This window comes from Nomascus leucogenys, chromosome 5, assembly GCF_006542625.1.
Source record: "Nomascus leucogenys isolate Asia chromosome 5, Asia_NLE_v1, whole genome shotgun sequence".
Lineage (NCBI taxonomy): Eukaryota > Metazoa > Chordata > Mammalia > Primates > Hylobatidae > Nomascus > Nomascus leucogenys.
Window position 1 is genome coordinate 65,731,847 of NC_044385.1, and position 19,677 is coordinate 65,751,523.

At 40.9% G+C, this 19,677-nt stretch overlaps 3 pseudogenes across 1 annotated transcript; 2 read left to right on the forward strand and 1 right to left on the reverse strand.

Annotated features, from left to right (window-relative positions):
* Positions 1-3,405: 3,405 nt before the first annotated feature.
* LOC100581921 lies at positions 3,406-6,020 on the reverse strand (annotated as a pseudogene).
* Positions 6,021-8,505: 2,485 nt separating this feature from the next.
* Positions 8,506-9,179, forward strand: LOC115835062 (annotated as a pseudogene).
* Positions 9,180-18,116: 8,937 nt separating this feature from the next.
* Positions 18,117-18,742, forward strand: LOC115835103 (annotated as a pseudogene). Its single transcript, XR_004030022.1, has one exon. The product of XR_004030022.1 is annotated as a transcription initiation factor TFIID subunit 13 pseudogene (transcript).
* Positions 18,743-19,677: the final 935 nt, after the last annotated feature.

Consider the following 19,677-nt stretch of genomic DNA (forward strand, 5'->3'; position numbering starts at 1 on the left):
AGTTTTCAAAAGGCATTAAGGCTCTCACGGAAAAATCCATTCCACCATTGAGATTGTGACTTATGTACATAGACGCAACATACAGGAGGCCTTGACTCTCATACCTAGAACCGGCACTTATGTGGGATTGTTAATCTCACCCAGGGAGCTTCCTGCAGGTGTGATTCTGACGTACACCTCTATGTACGTTGCAGTGAGATGAGATCGCGCCACTGCATTCCAGCCTGGGCGATAGAGTGAGATTCTCTCAAAAGAAAAAAAATGAGGCAAAGACTGCTTCCTGCCTCTGCCTGAAGTTAGGGGTCCCTGTCCTCTGTTGCCACCTAGCAGTCAAGGTGGATGGGGTCACGGGTCAACTCTCAGCTGAGCGCAGGGCACTTCTCCACTCACTACCCCACACAGGTGAAGCTGCTGGTCATGGCTAACCCAGAGCTACTCTGTGTCCCACAGTTCCTTGCTGAACCAGTAATATTTATTGGCTACAGTGTGATGTTTCACTGCATCATACTACACGATACAGTGTGATGCAGTGAAACATCATACTATCCTCTGTAAACACGTATAATTATCATGTGTTAATTATATGATGTTTCACTGCATCACATTGTACCATATACACTGTACAGTGATCCAACCAGAGTAATTAGCATATTTTACACTTTAAATATTTATTTCCTTGTTCAAATCCTCTCTTCAAGCTATTATAGAATAAACGGTACATTATTATTAGCTATAGTCATTGTACTGTGTAATAGAACACCAGGATTTATTCTTCCTAACCGTAACTTTGTACCCAGTGACAAAGCTCTCCCCACTCCCTCATACTTCTGCCATCATTAACCTCTGGTAACCACCATCCTACTCTCTCCTTCTATGAGATGGACTTCTTCAGATGTCACATGAGTGAGAGCACGTGGTCTTTTTCTTTCTGTGCCTGGCTTATTCCACTTAACATAATGTCCTCTAGGCTCATCCATGTTGACACAAATGAGGAACTTCATTCTGTTTTATGACTGAACATTATTCCTGTGTGTGTGTATAACATTTTCTTTATTCATTCTGTAGATGGGCACTTATACACTGTTGGTAGGAATGTAAATTACTACAATCATTTCCCATTTCTGTAGGGAGAACAGTATGGAAGTTTTACAATAAATTATAAATAGAACTACCATAAGATCCAGCAATCTCATTACTGGGTTTATATCAAAAGGAAACAAAATAAGCACGTCAAAAAGATAACTGCACTTTCATGTTTATTAAGCAATATTCACAATAACCAAAACCATTATTTCTTCTTAGTATTTCTTAATTTACCTTTTTTTCATATATTACACCCTAAACTTTTAAAGGATTCATGTCTGGTTTCCAATTTCTGAGACTTATGAGTCACTGATTCTTTGACTATTGCCTTCCTGTTTAAAGAATCTAGTAAAACAATTAAATGCTTTTTATTTCTTCTCAATCTAACCTTCATATATAAATATATTTATATTTTCTATTAATTTACCTTCTATAACATATATGACTACATTAATTGTGATCAGCATTTCACTATAGTAGTCCTCTTTTCGGCTCAGCCTATTTTAATATGTAATTTATATGTTGTACATTAAATTGTTTTACAACACTTCCAATACTTTACTTTTCATTTGCCTCTTTTCCAAAGATAGCTTGACAACCCCGTAGTTTCTTTCTACAATATTTTGATTTCTTATTTTTCCATTATATTGACTTAAACATTTAAATATAAATTCAATATCTGAGATTTATGTGCCATATTTCTTCTGATGCTTCACCCCAGTAGCTCATCTCTCTTGTGTGCAACATAATTTATAATTTAATCCTCACATATGGGAGACACTACATTCCAATGCCTGCCAGCAGTGTCTCTTTGTTTATTCCATTTGCCTTGTCAGAAGGGAACAACCCACATGGACCTGACATTCTTGTGAACAGACACATCTCAGTGGAGCCCTGGCCTCTTAGGTCGATTACTTCTCTAGATCATTACCTTTATTTACTTCCAGTCCTGGGATGCTTTCTTAATTTCCCTTGAACTATATTAGGCATTCTGTGAATTCTTGTAACTTCTTGGTGATTTTAATTGTCTACATTAAGTGTTTAAAGTAAATTATTTTTCTGAAAACCAGAAATATCCATAGTTACATATATGAGTGAAATATTTTACATAGATTTTCTATGGCATCTATCACTACCTCATGAGAAATTCCAAGTTTTTTCATTTGAAACACCCCTCCCATCAATAGACCATATTGTAATAATTTGTAGAATGTGATTATTTTTATACCATTAGAAACTTAATTATATATTATGTACATATTTTTGAAATACTCCACTGCAATAAATAGTGTATAGTCAAAAGTCTTCTTTTCTCTAACATAAAACTAATATGAGTAAAATTATTTACCTCAATTTGGAAATTTTGGCTTCAATTGCCATTCTGTCTCATCAGAACTTCCTTAATCCATAAAAGATATCATTTGTATTTTTTAATTCATAATTTATTGAAATGAGTTATTTAACATTATAAAATTTTTATGGCAATTTAAGACATTTTCAATAAATATATTGAGCTTGACGCCCTGGCTAAGTATTCCTTTTGTACTAGAAATCAGATTTTTCTGACACAACTTCATTGCCTGCAATGGTATTTATAAAAGGTATGAATGCCAGCACACGGACTATTTCAACATTGTACTCATTTGCTCGAGTATAAACATTTCATTAGCTATGAAACAAACCAAATACAAATGCTGAGTGTATGGTACATATCAACAAATTCAGATTCTTCACCGAAGACAACAATAAAAGACGAATTTTCTATGACATGTCACCTGTTCATTAGTTCTTTAATATGATTTAGGCTATTCCAAATATAAGAAAATGTATGCATCACTATCCATGTTTTCTCCACATTTTTTTATCTAGGTCCTGAAGGGCATAATTATATTGTCAGATTTATTTTTATATACTTTCAATGTTTCTTTTGATGTATTTTCTATGCATCTTAATATGAATATATGGATACAAGGACAAATGTACGTTTAAGTGGTTATATGAATTTTGCTTATATGGCTAATTGCTTATATGGATGTTGTAAATGACAAGATAAAATAGTAAAGTTTGATAAACTTATCTGTGCCCTGTGAACTTTAGTTCACTTACTGTATAACTTAACTCAGTCATTAATAATTGGTTTAAAAAGTGTTTTTTAAAAGCTGCAAACCACACTTTATTACACATTTCTGAATCAGGCAGGGGTAAACTGTGACACAGTTTTCTTGTGCTACTGACTTTTTTGGGGAGAAACGCTCTGCAATAAAATAAGGGTTCCCAAACTCTATTTATAAAAAAGGTTGAGGATTCTTCTGTGATTAACCTTCACTCCTCAGTCTTTTTTACCGAAGGAATGGTTCTTAGGTCATCTTTTGGAAGTTTAGTTTCTGGAAAGTTTTCAGCAAACCTCTCCTGTGCTTTGTCTTAGCTTGTGTTGTTGCTGTTGTTCTAGTTTTGGAGAAGGTGAGTCTCTTTAATTGAAGATAGTTTGTCTGTCTCCAATCCTGCATGTGTTTGCCGAAGCTGAAGCTGTATCAGAGATCTTATTCTCCTGCCATCGTTCCCCAAGCATTCTCCTGTTTCCAACACATCTTTTTCAACATCTTCTGACCTTTGTCACTATCAGTAATTTCAGAATGAACAGATGCAGGAGCATCATCTCTCTGGAAATTCCCTTCACTTCCAATCTGCTCCCTATGTTTTCCAGCTCTATCTTTATAGTTTAAGTTGTCTAGTATCTTATCATCTTCATAGTCTGTATTCTGTAAACCATATTTTATTCATATATTTTAAAAATCCTTTTCTTCTATCCAACTCGTTTCCTTCTCAGTTAATGTTGGACCAACACATGAGTCATCTTTCTTATCAAGGAAAACGTGAGCTCTAACCTACCATGGTTCACATCCAACACAGCTATCACTGCCAGGGTGAATGTGAGAAGATAAGGAGTTTCGATATCATGATCTTGCTGATCTGACAGTTGAGGCATTCACTTTATTTGGAAGACTAACATCATTAGAGTAGATCTGACAATAATCTGAGATTGACTAAGGAGCATGTTTCTCTGTGAGTACTTCTACATCAGACTTTTATTATCTCCATTTCTCCCGCAGCTGAGTACGTTACTGAGTTCTTCCAGCTGCGTGCAGAGCTCCTGGCAGTTGTTCGTGTCTCTCCAATCTCTCCAAGTTTCACTTTATCTCCATGCTCAAGTTAATAAGGGTCACATTTAGTTTTCAGCTGAACAACCCGTTTTTCATTAACAATTGTTCCATTTTGACGGCCTGATCCAAAAGGACAAAACTTTGTAAGTCATGGTCAAAATAAATTTCTACATGAAACTTACACCAACTTCAGGGATACAAAGAATATGCTGCATATCATTTTCCCTTCCATTTGTAGCAGGTTTTACAGCAGTAATGATGAAGAGTGATCCTGTCTGTAACACGGGTGATCTAATGACAATTACTCTCATACATGGTGACCACACTTTCCTCATCTTCCTCCTCAGTATCTTTTGCAGATACATTGCCTTCACTGTAATGCCTTCATCATAACTACCCTCGGTTTGACAGTCTGTAATTTCACCTTCTTCTGGTCCACTATCAGTGTCTCTCACTTTCTCATCTTTAAAAAAAGTTGAATTGAGATGTTTTCATTAAGAGGAGATTCCATAGTATTTCTACTAACTGGAACAGTGAATTTTGGGGGATTATTTCTGAGATGAATGCCTATTTTGGCCTTTTCTTCACACTTGTAAAATTGTCTTTCCTATTGCAGCTTGTATGTTCAACACTGAAGGCTTCTTGATCCTCTGAATTCGAATCCTTTTCCTCATTTTTTCTTTTTTTTGTAGAAGAGTCTGGATCCTTTCCTAATTTTTTATTTTTGTTTTGCGTTATAAGTCTGATAAGGTTGCGAATCTACTCGAAAATGAAACCGATAGCGACCACTTTCCACATCACAGTAGTAATAAATTGGATCATAACAAATTGGATTCTCAGAATCTTAACAGAAACCAGTGCTGTGGTCAAAATAAGTCCAGCATTTTCATCATAACTAAATCCAGTCTGTGATAAAGCCGCTTCTGCTGCAGCTCTCAAACTTCCAGCTATTGATGAACCTTCTAAGGATGTATCTTGTGCTGCTAATGCAGATGCTGACTCCTGTGAATTTGAGGCAAATGACCCTGTTGTCTACATTCAACATTTGCTGTTTTATCAGTACCAGGGTGAGCACCATTTTCTATTTGTAACTGGTCTTTAGAATTCAAAGCAGGAGTTTCAATATCCTAATCTTGCTGATCTGACAGTTCAGTCACTCACTTTATTTGGAAGACTAACAACATTAGAATAAGTCTGAAAATAATAATCTGAGATTGACCAAGGAGCATGGTTCTCTGTGAGTATTTCTACATCAGACTTTTATTATCTCTATTTCTGCCACAGCAGAGTACGTTACTGAGTTCTTCCAGCTGCCTGCGGAGCTCCTGGCGGTTGCTCGTGTCGCTCTGAGAAGCCTTCCTGTGCTAGGCCAGCTTCTCCGTTCCCGCACCTGCTGCCCGCAGCTCCGCGGTCGCGTTCCAGCTTCCCCGCCCTCCTTCTCCGGAGACCCGCTGGGGCTCGGAGAGGAGGAGGGGCGGCCAAAGCGAAGGCGCTGGCGGCGGGGACGGGCCCGAGGCTGTGAGCCTAATGGGGCAGCGGCAACGAGCAAGGGGACGGCGATCGCCCTGCCCGATCTGCGCAGCCTGGAATCCTGGGAACGATTGTACCTTCTCCAGCGATGGGGGCCGCGGGAGGAGCGACGAAGTCCAGGGGCCGGAAGCGCTCCGGCCGTTCTCGAGTTGAGCTGGAAACGGTGGCCAAGAGTGTTTTAAATCGAGTTTCCAGTTTCCATGTGGCTAGACATGACCTGCTGGTTACTCCTATTTTTTTCTCCATTCGTTGAGCTATGATTGACAAATTGAAAACTGTATTTTTAGGGTGTACAAGAGTGTTTTCAGATGTGTATACGCCTTAAAATTATCTCAATTAAGCTAGTTAGCCTATCTATCCCCTCACATAGTTAATACGTTTCTGTGTGTGTGTTGAGAGCACCTGAGATCTACTTTTGCAACAAATTTCAAGTACACGGTATTGTTAACTATAGTCACCATTCTGTACATTAGGTCCCAACAGTTACTCACCTTGTAACTGAAGGTGCGCCCCTTCCATGGAAATCTCCCCACTTTCCTCACTTCCTAGCCCGTGGGAACAACCGTTCTACTCTGTTTCCATGGCTTTTTAATTTTTATTTACTTTTTTAGATTTTACATACAAACGAGACAATGCAGTAATTGTCCTTCTGTATTCGGCTTATTTCACTTAGCATAATGTCTTCAAGATTTATCAGTATTTTTGTAAATGAAAGAATTTCATTTTTTATTAAAGCTGAAATTATATATCTCTCAGTTTATTTATTTATCTGTATCGGAGGAGTGCAGATTCTCTTGACGATACTGATTTTATGTCCTTTGTCTATATACTCCCAATTGGGATTAATGGTAGTTCTAGTTTAAAAATTATAAGGAAGCTCCATACTGTTTTTCATAATAGCTACACCAATTGACATCCTCAGCAACAGTGTACAACTGTTCTCTTTTCTCTGCACCCTAACGCATTTATCTTTTGACTTTTTGATAATAGGTATCCAAACACCATGATAAGGTGATACCTCATTGTGATTTTGATTTTAATTACTCTGGTAATTAATGATGTTGAGCATTTTTTATATATCTATTGGCCATTTGTATATCTTTGGAAAAATTGCTATTTATGTATTTTGCCCAATTATTAATCAAGAAATTGCTTTTAATTCTGCTGTGGGTTCTTCTTTTGTATTGATTAGTATGATATATGTTTTGGACAGTAACGTATTATCCTACATATGGTTTACAAATATTTTCTCCTATTCCATATAATGCCTTTATATTTTGCTGATTTTTCCTTTATTGTGCAGAAACTTTTTACTTTGACATAGTTCCACTGGTTCATTTTTGCATTTGTTGACTGTGTTCTTGGTGTCAAATCCAAAGCATCATCGCCATGACCAGTGTCAAGGAGGTTTTTCCCCATGCTATTTTTTTTGGAGGATTCATTATTTCAGTTCTTATGTTTAAGTCTTTATTTCATTTCAAATTCGTTTTGTGATGGTATGAGAGAAAGTTGTACTTTTTCTCTGTGCATATCTAGTTTTTCCTTCACCACTCCTTGATGTGTTTATCCTTTCTCCATTCTGTGGGATTGGTTAACTGTATATTTGTGAGTTTATTTCTCGGTCCTCTATTCTGTTGTATTGGTTTTATGAAGGTACTATACTATTTTGATGGCTATAGTTTTGTAACACAGTTTGAAATCAGGAAGTGGGAGGCTTCCAGCCTTTTGTTCTTCTCAGTATTTGGCTATTCGAGGTCTTTTGTGGTTCCATACTAATTTTAAAATTGTTGTTCTGCACTTTTAATAAAATGGCATTAAAATTTTGATAGAAATTTATTTAACCCTGTAGATCACTTTGTGTAGTATGGATATTTTAACAATATTTTTAGAATCCATGAATACAGGATATATTTCCCATTTTGTATTCTTCATTTTCTTTCCTCAACATTTTATAGTTTTCAGTATGCAGATCTTTCATATTCTTTGTTAAACTCATTCCTAAGTATTCCATTCTATTTGATACTATCTTAAATGGCATTATCTTTATTCCTTTTTCAGATATTTTGTTGTTACTGTAAAAAAATGCACCTGATGTTCATATGTTAATATTGTATCCTGAAAATTTACTGAATTGGTTAGTTATAACAGGTTTTTTTAATTCTTTGTGGTAAAATGGTGGGTATTCTGAACTCTGGTTAAATTGATAGTTGCTATTATCATTTCAAAATTATTTAAAGAATGACCAGATGGATTCCTGCTTTCATGAATTCAATGGAATTCAAGTCTTCCCATTTAAAATAATTTTGTGTGGTTGACCTGGGTCCTGGGAATTTGGGTCCCCCCGTGGGAGCCAGGAGATTCGGTCGGATGTGGGAGGGAGAAGCGGTCAGAGAGGGGACTGAGCTGGGGAAGCAAAGAGGGGCTCCAGGGCAGCCGAGAGGAGAGAGGGTCGTGTCGGAGACCCAGTGGGGAGAGAGAATGGGCCAGAAAAGGAGAAAGGGTGAGAGTGGGCAACAGGACAGCTTCCCGGCGCGGCAGGGAATTTTGCTGAAACTGCGGGCCCCAGGGAAGAGCGCGGGCAGGGTGGGAGGGAGTGGAGAGGACCCAGCAGACCCCAGGGTCAGTGTGGAGGAAGGGACATTTCCCGGTTCATTCGCCTCTGCCCAGCGTTCTGCGGGCATGCCCCCCCCCAGGGACAGGGGAGGAGGTGGCTCCTGGCGGACTCGGAGAACTAAGGGGCACACACCCGCTTCGCAGGGTGGGGGTGAAAGGGGAAGCCTGAGACGGCTGCAGATCTCGCTGGCCCCATGGGTGGGCGCGGGGGGACGCCAGCGGGGCCGAGCTCAGGGGGCCAGCGCCGGGGCCTGCAGGTGGCCCTGGAGGAATCTACAAGCACCAGCCAGTGCAGCGGAATTTCCAGAAGACCAGTGTGGACAGCGCCCTGGACACGCCCTTCCCAGCTGGAACATTTGTGAGGCTGGAATTTAAGCTCCGGGAGACAAAGAAGCGGCAGGAGGAAGGACTGGAAGAAACCCAAGTGCGAAGTCCAGCCCGAGGGGAAGAAGCAGAAATGGCTGACCTGCTTCAAACTGGGCTGTGAGGATAAGGTTCTGGGCAGGATGGTTCGCTGCCCTCCAGAGACGCAGACTCGGCGGGAGCCTGAGGAACACCAGGAGACCCGGTGCAGCTGGGCGGAGCGGGCAGTGAGGACCCCACAGCTGCTGCTTCCCTGCACACTTCGCCTTCTCCAAGGCCCGGCCCCCAGCGCAGCCCAGCACTGAATCGCAGGGCGCCCCCTGGAGCCCTGGCGGGGGTAACCAGTGGAAGACACCACCTCCCAGGGAGAAGACCCCACTGTATCCCCAGATAATAAAACTGTTCTCTCCCCCCCAAAAAAATAAATAATTTTGTCTGGTCTTTGAAAATGTGTATCCTCTGTCTACTGGTCAAAATGCTGCCCATTTATCCATATGCCTAATTAGCCAAACTTTTTAACCTTGTTTTTTATTATGAAACAAAACAGTAAATTTGTTAATGGTTTTAATATCATCTAATATGACTGAAAATATGTCAATTTGTCACTGCCAATGAATCTTTGTGTTATTTATTTTACTGTTACATATTCTGTCCATAAATGTCTAAGGGGCTTAGAATCTTGCCTATCATAGTGTATATGCTAAGTACCAACTACTCTAATGGGTCAAATTGTCTTTCTATACCATTCTTAAAATACAATATTTATTTATTTATTTTTATTAAAAATTTTTTTGCCTAATCTAATTATTTATGAAAATTATGAGGTCTATTCGGTTTGTCTTCTTGATAAAAAACAAAGTTTTTTTTTCTCTCTTTTTTTTTTTTTGAGACAGAGTCTCCCTCTGTTCCCCAGGCTGGAGTGCAGTGACACAATCTCGGCTCAACACAACCTCCACTTCCCGAGTTCAAGTGATTCTCCTGCCTCAGCCTCCCGAGTAGCTGGGACTACTATGCTCCACCATGCCAGGCTAATTTTTGTATTTTTAGTAGAGATGGGGTTTCACTATATTGGCCAGGCTGGTCTTGAACTCCTGACCACGTGAACCGCCTGCCTCAGCCTCCCAAAGCGCTGGGATTATAGGCTTGAGCCGCTGCGTGAGGCCTTTTTTCTGTTTATTAATACCTTAGAGAGTAAAATGCAGCTCCCTCACAGAAGCACGTTGCATAATGATGAAGTATGGGCTTTTGGTGTGACAACATCATCTGAATGCTGTTTATTGTCCCAATTAGTTATTTTCTCATTCCTAAACCCTCTCCAACCTCCCATCTTTCTGAGTGTCCAGTGTCTGTTTTTCCAGTCTCTATATCCAAGTGTATGCATAATTGAGTTCACAGTTACAAGTGAGAAAATGCAGAATTTGGTTTTCTGTTTCTGAAGTTTTTCACTTACCGTAATGGCCTCTGGTTTTATTCATGTTGTTGCAAAAGACATGATGTTATTCTTCTTCATGGCTGAATAGCATTCCATGATATAAACGTATAGCACATTTTCTTTATTCGATTATTGATTGATACATTTAAATTGACTTCATATATTGGTTATTGTGAATAGTGCTGCAATAAACATAAGAGTGTGGGTATTTTCTTTAGGTAATAAATTATTTTCCTTTGGGTAGATACAAAGTAGTGGGACTGCTGAATCAAATGGAAGTTCTATTTTTAGACTTTTTTGAAATCTCCATACAGTTTTCCATAGAGGTTGTAGAAAGTTACATTCCCACAAAAAATGTGTAAGTGTTCTCTTTTCTCTGTATCCTTGCCGATAGCTCATTTTTCTGCTTTTCAGTAATAGCCATTCTGCATGGTCTAAGTTGGTACCTCATTGTGGTTTTTAATTGGCATTTCTCTGATCATTGACAATGTTGAGCATCTTTTACGTGCTTGTTGACCTTCACTGTCTTTTTTTATTTAAATGTTCATGTTTTTTGCTTGCTCATTGTCTTTTTTTTAAATGTTCATGTTCTTTGCTTGCTTTTTTTTTTTTTTTTTGAGACGGAGTCTCACTCTGTCGCCCAGGCTGGAGTGCAGTGGCACAATCTCGGCTCACTGCAAGCTCTGCCTCCCGAGTTCACGCCATTCTCCTGCCTCAGCCTCTCTGAGTAGCTGGGACTACAGGCTCCTGCCACCACGCCTGGCTAATTTTTTTGTGTTTTTTTAGTAAAGATGGAGTTTCACCGTGGTCTCGATCTCCTGACCTCGTGATCCGCCCACCTCGGCCTCCCAAAATGCTAGGATTACAAGCGTGAGCCACTGCGCCCGGCCTGCTTGCTTTTTAATGAGGTTACTTGTTTTATTTTTGTTGAGCTGTTTGAGTTCCTTGTATATTCTGGACGTTAGATCTTTGTCACATGCAAAACTCATAAACATTTATCTCATTCCATAGGTTTTCTGTTCATTGTGTTAATTAAGAAGCATTTTCAGGAGATTTTTAATTTAATTGAGTTCGTTTTATCTATTTTTGTTATTGTTACATCTGCTTTTCAGATCTTAGTCATAAATTCTTTGTCCAAGTCAATCTCTAGAAGAGTTTATCCTAGAGTTTCTTCTAGCATTTTTATAGTTTCAGGTCTTACATTTTAGTCTTTTAATCCATATTGAGTTGATTATTGTATATGGTGGGACATAGGGGTCCCATTCCATACTTCTGCATATGGCAATATAATTTTTCCAGCACAATTTGTTGGCTAGGATGTCATTTCTCCAGTGTATGTTTTTGTTGACTTTGTAAAAGATCAGTTGTTTGTAGGTATGTGGCTTTATTTCTAGGTTCTCCATTCTGTACCATTGATCTACATGTCAATTTATATCAGTACCATGCTGTTTTGGTTACTAAAGCTTTCTAGTATAATTTTAAGCCAGATAATGTAATATCTCCAGATTTATTCTCTTTGCTTAGATTTGCTTTGGCTGTTCAGGCTCTTTTTGTGGTTCCATGTGAATTTTAGATTTTTTTTTTTCTATTTTATAAGAAATGACATTGGCATTTTGGTAGGATCTGCATTTAATATGTAGATTGCTTTGGGCAGTAGAGTCATTTTAATGATCATAATTCTTCCAATCCACGAGCAGGGGATGTTTTTCTCATTTGTGTCATGTACAATTTATTTCATCAGTGTTTTGTAGTTTTCCTTGTAGGGATTGTTCATCTCTTTGACTAATTGTATTTCTAAGCATTTTACCTTTTTGTAGCTATTGTAAAAGGAAGTGACTTTTTAATTCAGTTGTCAGCTTGATTATCATTAGTGTATAAAAATGCTACTAATTTCTATATGTTGATTTTTGCATTCTGAAACATTATTAAATTTATCAAATCTAAGAGTTTTTTTGGTGGTCTTTAGATTTTTTGTATATATGATTATTATGTAATCATCAAAGAGGGACAACTTGACTTTCTAATTACAACCATATAGATCCTCCCTCCAAGACCAATAGACAGAGTCTCTGTGGAGGGCACAGGTGATGGTATTTCTTTAAGCTGGCCATGTGATTATGGCTGGAAGCATGGGCCGAGAGCCACCCCAGATCCATGCTCTTCTAAGTCTTCATCCAGGTCTGGCCTCACCCTAGAATCTTCTCTCACAGAACTGATTCAAGGAGGTCAGAGATTCAGACGGGGGCTCCTGCTGCCTCCTGAGCTGGTGCCCACAATTTCCTAAAATGGAAAGGCAGATAAATGGAAGCAAATCATTGCATATTTTGGGGCCATAATTTCTTTTTCATTGAAGCCAGTGCTTCTAGAGACATCTTACCTAGCAACTTCTTTTCCATTCCTGCAAATCCATTGCCTCTCAAGTCTCTTTCTTTCTTTCTTTCTTTCTTTCTTTCTTTCTTTCTTTCTTTCTTTCTTTCTTTCGTCTTCCTTTTCTTTCGACAGAGTTTTCACTCATTGTCCAGGCAGGAGTGCAGTGGCGCCATCTTGGCTCACTGCAACTTCCACTTCCCAGGTTCAAGTGATTCTCCAATATCAGCCCCCCGAGTAGTTAGGATTACAGGCACCAGCCACCACACGTGGCTAGTTTTTTATGTTTTAGTAGAGTCGTGGTGTGTCCATGTTGCCCAGGCTGATCTTAAACTCCTGGCCTCAGGTGGTCTGCCCACTTTGGCATCCCAAATTGTTGGGATTACAGGCATGAGCCACCGCACCCGTTTGCCTCTCAAGTTCCAATATGTCTATGAATTATTCAGATTCCAGCCTCTCTCTTACAGATGTGATTCTGCAGGTTTGGAAGGGGTCCATGAATTAGCTTCTTTAAAAAGTCTCCTCTTAATGCTGATGTTTCTTCTACTACATCTGATATAGTAGCACTCAGCTAGGGAAAGTAGGCACAGCACAGAGCTCATGACACCCAACACTCTTACCACAACACGAATACTTTTGGCCCAAAGTGGAAACAACCAATCACCATTTTCAAACGTGTCATTTTCTGCTGGCTCTTTGCAGTTTAGAAAGCCTACAGAAGGCATCAATGTTTGAGTAAGTCTGCATTTGGAAAACATGTACACATGAGTTAATACAATGTTTACTGAGCACATACTCTGTGTTCAGAAGTCTGTTACAGGGCACTGTTCAGGAAACATTACATGATGTGAGTTAATCCTCATAGAACCCTGGCAGTTGGATGCTAAGTTTTCTGTAATTTTCAGGATTTAAATGAAGGGCCTAGCATTTCTATTTTTTCTTCCATTTTAAAAAATATTTACCTGAAAAATAAAATGTACAGAATAAAAGCTATATTGACAGATGCGAGGGATAGAGAAAAAAGGGTGAACTGTTCAGAGAGATGTTTTATATTTATATTTACTTTCTTGTGCCTTGTGGAGCAGCCACTGGATTTGCAGGAATGGAAAAGAAGTTGCTAGGTAAGATGTCTCTAGAAGCACTGGCTTCAATGAAAAAGAAATTATGGCCCCAAAATATGCAATGATTTGCTTCCCTTTATCTGCCTTTCCATTTTAGGAAATTGTGGGCACCAGCTCAGGAGGCAGCAGGAGCCCCCGTCTGAATCTCTGACCTCCTTGAATCTGTTCTGTGAGAGAAGATTCTAGGGTGAGGCCAGACCTGGATGAAGACTTAGAAGAGCATGGATCTGGGCAGGGCTGGAACAGAAAGTGGACCCCATGTTTCTGATGTCCATGCTGATGGAGTATTTCCAGTTCTGTCTTTCCTAAGCCTGCCCAACAGAGACTTGACTCTTAGAGCTTGTGTAATTTTAATCTGTTTTAGCCACTTCCCTGTCAATTTTTATAACACATGATAAAACGAAACTTAAGCAAAACTCTTAGGGTTTTTTTTAGGACAATTATATGAGAAGCTAAAAATTTATGCTGGGAGTGGTTGCTCACGCCTGTAATCCCAGTATTTTTGGAGGCCCAGGCAGGCAGATCACGAGATCAGGAAATCGAGGCCATCCTGGCTAACATGGTGAAACGACGTCTCTACTAAAAATAAAAAAAAAATTAGCCGGGTGTGGTGACAGGCACCTGTAGTCCCAGCTACTTGAGAGGCTGAGACAGGAGAAGGGCATGAACCTGGGAGGCAGAGCTTGCAGTGAGCTGAGATCACTCCACTGCACTCCAGCATGGGCGACAGAGTGAGACTCTGTCTCAAAAAAAAAAAAACTTATTTTTACCAAGATGAAAGAAACAGAAATAACCACAATAACAATAATTCTTTTGTCCGCAAATAGCCCTTCAGGTAGTGACATCAGAACTCAGAGGAACAGCATAAGGGAAGTGGAGCAAATGCAACCAAAGTCCCCTGTGCACCTCACTTCTCCCTTCTCACCACAGGATGCTGAATTCAGCCATTAATTCATTTGCTCTAGATGGAAAGTTTCTGGACAGTAGAAACCATGAATTCTTCATCTGTTTTTCTGATGGTCATGTGATGTAGTTTAGATGTCCCCTCTAAATCTCATACTGAATTTTAATCCCCAATGTGGCAGGTGGGGCCTGGGGAGGTGGTGGTTGAATCATGGGGTGAGTCCCTCCTGGCTCTGTGCCATCCTTGTGATAATGAGTACCCATGAGATCTGGTTGTTTAGAAGTATGCTCCATCCCTCCCCCATCTTTCTTGCCCCAGCTTCTACCATGTGAGATACCTGCTCGTCTAACACCATGATTGTAAGCTTCCCCAGGCTTTCCCAGAAGCAGACACTGGCGCTATGCTTCCTGTACAGCCTGCAGAACCATGAGGCAAACTCTTTTCTTATAAGTTACCCAGTCTCAGGTTTTTTAAATAGCAATGCAAGAATAGCTTAATACAACATATGAAAAGAAAGCAATGAATATATTTATCAGTTTGAGTCTCCAGGCATCTGCCTTGCTTCAACTCAAAGAGCAGGAAGTGAGCAACCCCCATCTACTGCTCCTGATCATGGGAGAATCGTCATTTCATCTTAAAACTTTTCAGTCAAAAGCCCATCAAGGTCTCAGAGGTCAGCTCAGGAGCAGGAACACAGCGTTGTTTTCTCAGAGAGGAAAATTGGATTAGCTGAGTGGGTTCAGTGTCCCTACGCATTGTTTTTTTTTTTTTTTTTTTTTTTCCTTTAAGCTATGGGATACTTGTGCAGAACGTGCAGGTTTGTTACTGAGGAATACATGTGCCATAGCGGTTTGCTGCACGAATCAACCCACCATCTGGGCTGTAAGCCCCACATGCCTTGGGTGTTTGTCCTAGTGCTCTCCTTTCCCTTGCCTCCCATCCCGTGACAGGCCACGGTGTGTGATGTTCCACTTTCTCTGTCCATGTGTTCTCATTGATCAACTCCCGCTTATGAGTGAGAACATGTGGTGTTTGGTTTTCCTTTCCTGTGTTAGTTTGCTGAGAATGATGGTCTCCCGTGTCATCCATGTCACTGCAAAGAAAACGGACTCAATCTTTTTTTGGCTGCGTAGTATTCCCTGGTGTATATACCACACATATTCTTTATCCAGTCTATCACCGATGGGCATTTGGGTTGGTTCCAGGTCTTTGCTCTTGTAAACTGTGCCGCAATGAACATACCTGTGCATGTGTCCTTATAGTAGGATGAATGATAATCCTTTGGGTATATACCCGGTAACGAGATAGCTGGGTCCAATGGTATTTCTGGTTCTAGATCCTTGAGGAATCGCCACACTGTCTTCCACAATGGTTGAACTGATTTACACTCTCACAGATATTGTAAAAGTGTTTCTATATCTTCACAGCCTTGCCAGCATCTGTTGTTTCCTGACTTTTTAAAAATCACATACGAAATCGTCTCAATATATAATATCACATAGCCACAGCTCTGAAGAAAGAAATCTATAGAAAGTGGTACCTCTCCAGGAGAAAGCTTTGAGAGCTTTCATGGCTGATTGTATTACACGTTAACGACCATGAGGTTTTTCCTGGAGCTTCACAACTATTCTTAAAGTCTATCTCATAATGTACATCTGGAGACTTCCTAGAGAAATGTGGTCTCTGACTGGTGCTGGTAAAGTGGTGACAAGATATCTAACAATTAAGGTGACTGTACTTGACTATTTTCCAATATTTACTGTTTTGTGATAAGCTTAACAACCTCACTGCCTGCCTTTGCCCTCACAAGTAATTAGCATATGCCTAAATAAAGTTTCAGCTAGCTAGCTCCACTATTCCAAGCAGATACTGTCTGGGGTCTAGTCTCTAGAAGCATAAAGTACAAAGCTTACAAGTACAACTGCACGAAAAGTTGTACCCAAGCTAGAAAGGCTTAAATGATCAATTGATCGATTCGTGTTTCCTCTGGAAGAGGGTACAAAGCAGAGCGCTAGTACACATATATAGGGGAGAAGAGGGCAGGGCATTTATGCATGGCACACGGCTAGGTGTCTTCAAAGAGATGCACCAGGGAAGCCTCACTGGGCTCCTGTAGGGCGCTAATGGCCGCGCTCTAGAAGTGCACGTCCAGGATGATGTCCTGCGCGATGTTGCACATCAGGCGCTGGAAGGGCAGCTTGAGGAGGAGCAGCTGCGTGGACTTCTGGTACTTTCTGATTTTGTGCACTGCCAGGCCTGTAGCGGTGAGGCTTCTTGATCCCTCCTGTAGGCGGCGCCGTTTTGCCAGAGGCCGCAGTGGCCGGGGTCTTCGTGGCGCTTGCCAGGCTATGGCTTTCCCTGGCCAAAATGGTGAAACCTCCTCTCTGCTTTAAGAAATACAAATTTATCCTGGCGTGGTGGCGTGCACAGTTAGTCCCAGCTACTCTGGAGGCTGAGTCAGGAGAGTTGCTTGGGCCCAGGAGGCAGAGGTTGCAGTGAGCTGAGATCAGGCCACTGCAACCCAGCCTGGGGGACAGAGCAAGACTCTGTCTCAAAAATAAATGAATAAAATGCAATACAATACGATACAATCAAATACAATACAATTGAAATAATATTTTCACATTCCCGTCACCCAGCCCAGTCTATTTTCAGAGTATCTGATAAACCACTTGTTTCCCCATGAGTCAGAGATTTTTTTCTCTGACGTTTAAGTTTTCTAATGTGCAACTTCATAAAAGGTCTCACTTTTACTCTCAATGTTTTCTTTATCGTCGTGAAATGTGAACTTTGCGATTCTGTGAGGAATCCAGAATTCTGAAATGCCCCCGTCATTTCCCGCCCCCCCAGAGCCTAGCCCTGCCTCTGCCCCTCCCTCGGGTGTGGGCGGAACCTTGAAATGAGGAGCCCGCCCAAACCCCTGATTAGATTAGGAATACCCTGAAACAATAGCTGTTAAGGGCTGGGTCTAATTCAATCATCTGAGCTCTTCATAAGGGACTGAGCCTCCCTGAGATTCCATTCCCCTGTGGGTGATTCCTCAGCCCTGGAGGTGCAGACCCAGGGAGCTGCACGGCCCAGACCTGGGCAACACCTGTAAGAGCTCAGAGCATCCTCCCGGCAGCTGGCAGAACAAACAAGTGGGCCTGGGTTTCACATACCTGAGGCATTGGATTCTGCCACGAACTCGAATCAGATTGAAGCCAGACTCTTCTCAGGTGAAGGCAACGACCACACAGACAGACCCATCCTGGAGGTCCCTCGTGTGACTCTGAGCAGGAGGCAGTCACTTGGCCTAGTAGAACTTCTGACCTGTGAGCTGGGGTTTGTTTTCAATATCCAAAATTTGTGAGAATTTATTCTGCATTGATCTAAAACTAATAAACTCTCCATCCACAAGTTTCTCCATATTGTGGAAGTGAGAAAAACCAGTGTGTGTGTTTGTGTGTGGGAAGGGGAGGCAGGGAGCTGTGTCCAGTTGTGGCTAAACTATGGCTCGCCAGAAACATAGCAGCCAAAATCTTTGAAAGTTTCTGGGCTGTGGGTTGGCGGGCCAGTGGGATGGCAGATGAGGAAGAAGACACCACCTTTGAGGAAGGAAATGAAGAAATTGGAGGAGGTGCAGAAGGTGGACAGGGTAAAAGAAAGAGACTTTTTTCTAAAGAATTGCGATGTATGATGTATGGCTTTGGGGATGACCAGAACCCTTATACTGAGTCAGTGGATATTCTTGAAGATCTTGTCATAAAGTTTATCACTGAAATGACTCACAAGGCAATGTCAATTGGAAGACAAGGTCGAGTACAAGTTGAAGATATCGTCTTCTTGATTCGAAAGGACCCAAGGAAGTTTGCCAGGGTTAAAGACTTGCTTACTATGAATGAAGAATTGAAACGAGCTAGAAAAGCATTTGATGAAGCAAATTATGGATCTTGACACTTTTTGTAGTTTTTGAAAATTACCATCTGGGGAAACCATATATAATAGTTGTATATTTTCTAAAGTAAGGTTCTGATATCTAGCCATGTAAATGAAAGATGGAGAAACACAAAGTTTTCAGCCTTTATTTTTATGCCTTTGATTTTAGAGTGATATCGGTGCATGTAATTGCCTGCCTTTGTATTACCATACTTGAACTACTTACTGGGTTTTAATGACCACACATAAGTCAAAGTACTTTGCAAACCGTTCGTTCCTTCTGACTTTTGACTATCTAAATGGTAAAGTAGTATTTGTGTGTTAGGTATGTTTATGCCCTCGTAACCTTGTAAGCTATACTGTAGCTTTTTTTTTTTTTTTTTTTTTTTTTGAGACGGAGTCTCGCTGTGTCGCCAGGCTGGTGTGCAGTGGCCTGATCTCGGCTCACTGCGGGCTCCGCCTCCCGGGTTCCGATGATTCTCCTTCCTCGGCCTCTCGAGTTCCTGGGAAGTGCAGGCGCCTGCCACCATGCCTGGCTAACTTTTTATATTTTAGGTGGTGACGGGGTTTCGCCATGTTGGCCAGGATGGTTTCGATCTCTGAACCTTGTGATCTGCCTGCCTCGGCCTCCCTTTGTGCTGGGATTGCAGGCGTGAGCCACCGCACCTGGCCTACTGTAGCTATTTAATATGTGAAATCTAAATGGCATTTTTGACTTGACAGCTCAGACTTGTACTTCATGTATTCAGAAGTTTTTAGACAACGACTAGTTTATTGTCTAGTTCATTATTAAAGAGAATGAACTAGGCCGGGCGTGTTGGCTCATGCCTGTAATCCCAGCACTTTGGGAGGCCGAGGCGGGCGGATCATGAAGTCAGGAGATCGAGACCATCCTGGCTCACACGGTGAAACCCCGTCTCTACTAAAAATACAAAAAATTAGCCGGGCGCAGTGGCGGGTGCCTGAAGTCCCAGCTACTCGGGAGGCTGAGGCCGGAGAATGGCATAAACCCGGGAGGTGGAGCTTGCAGTGAGCCGAGATGGCAGCACTGCACTCCAGCCTGGGCGGCACAGCGAGACTCCGTCTCAAAACAAACAAACAAACAAAAAAAAATAGAAAGCAAGTTTCACATTGCTTGCACAATACATAATGCTGTGTTGTAAGGCTTTTTGATTTAAAATCTCT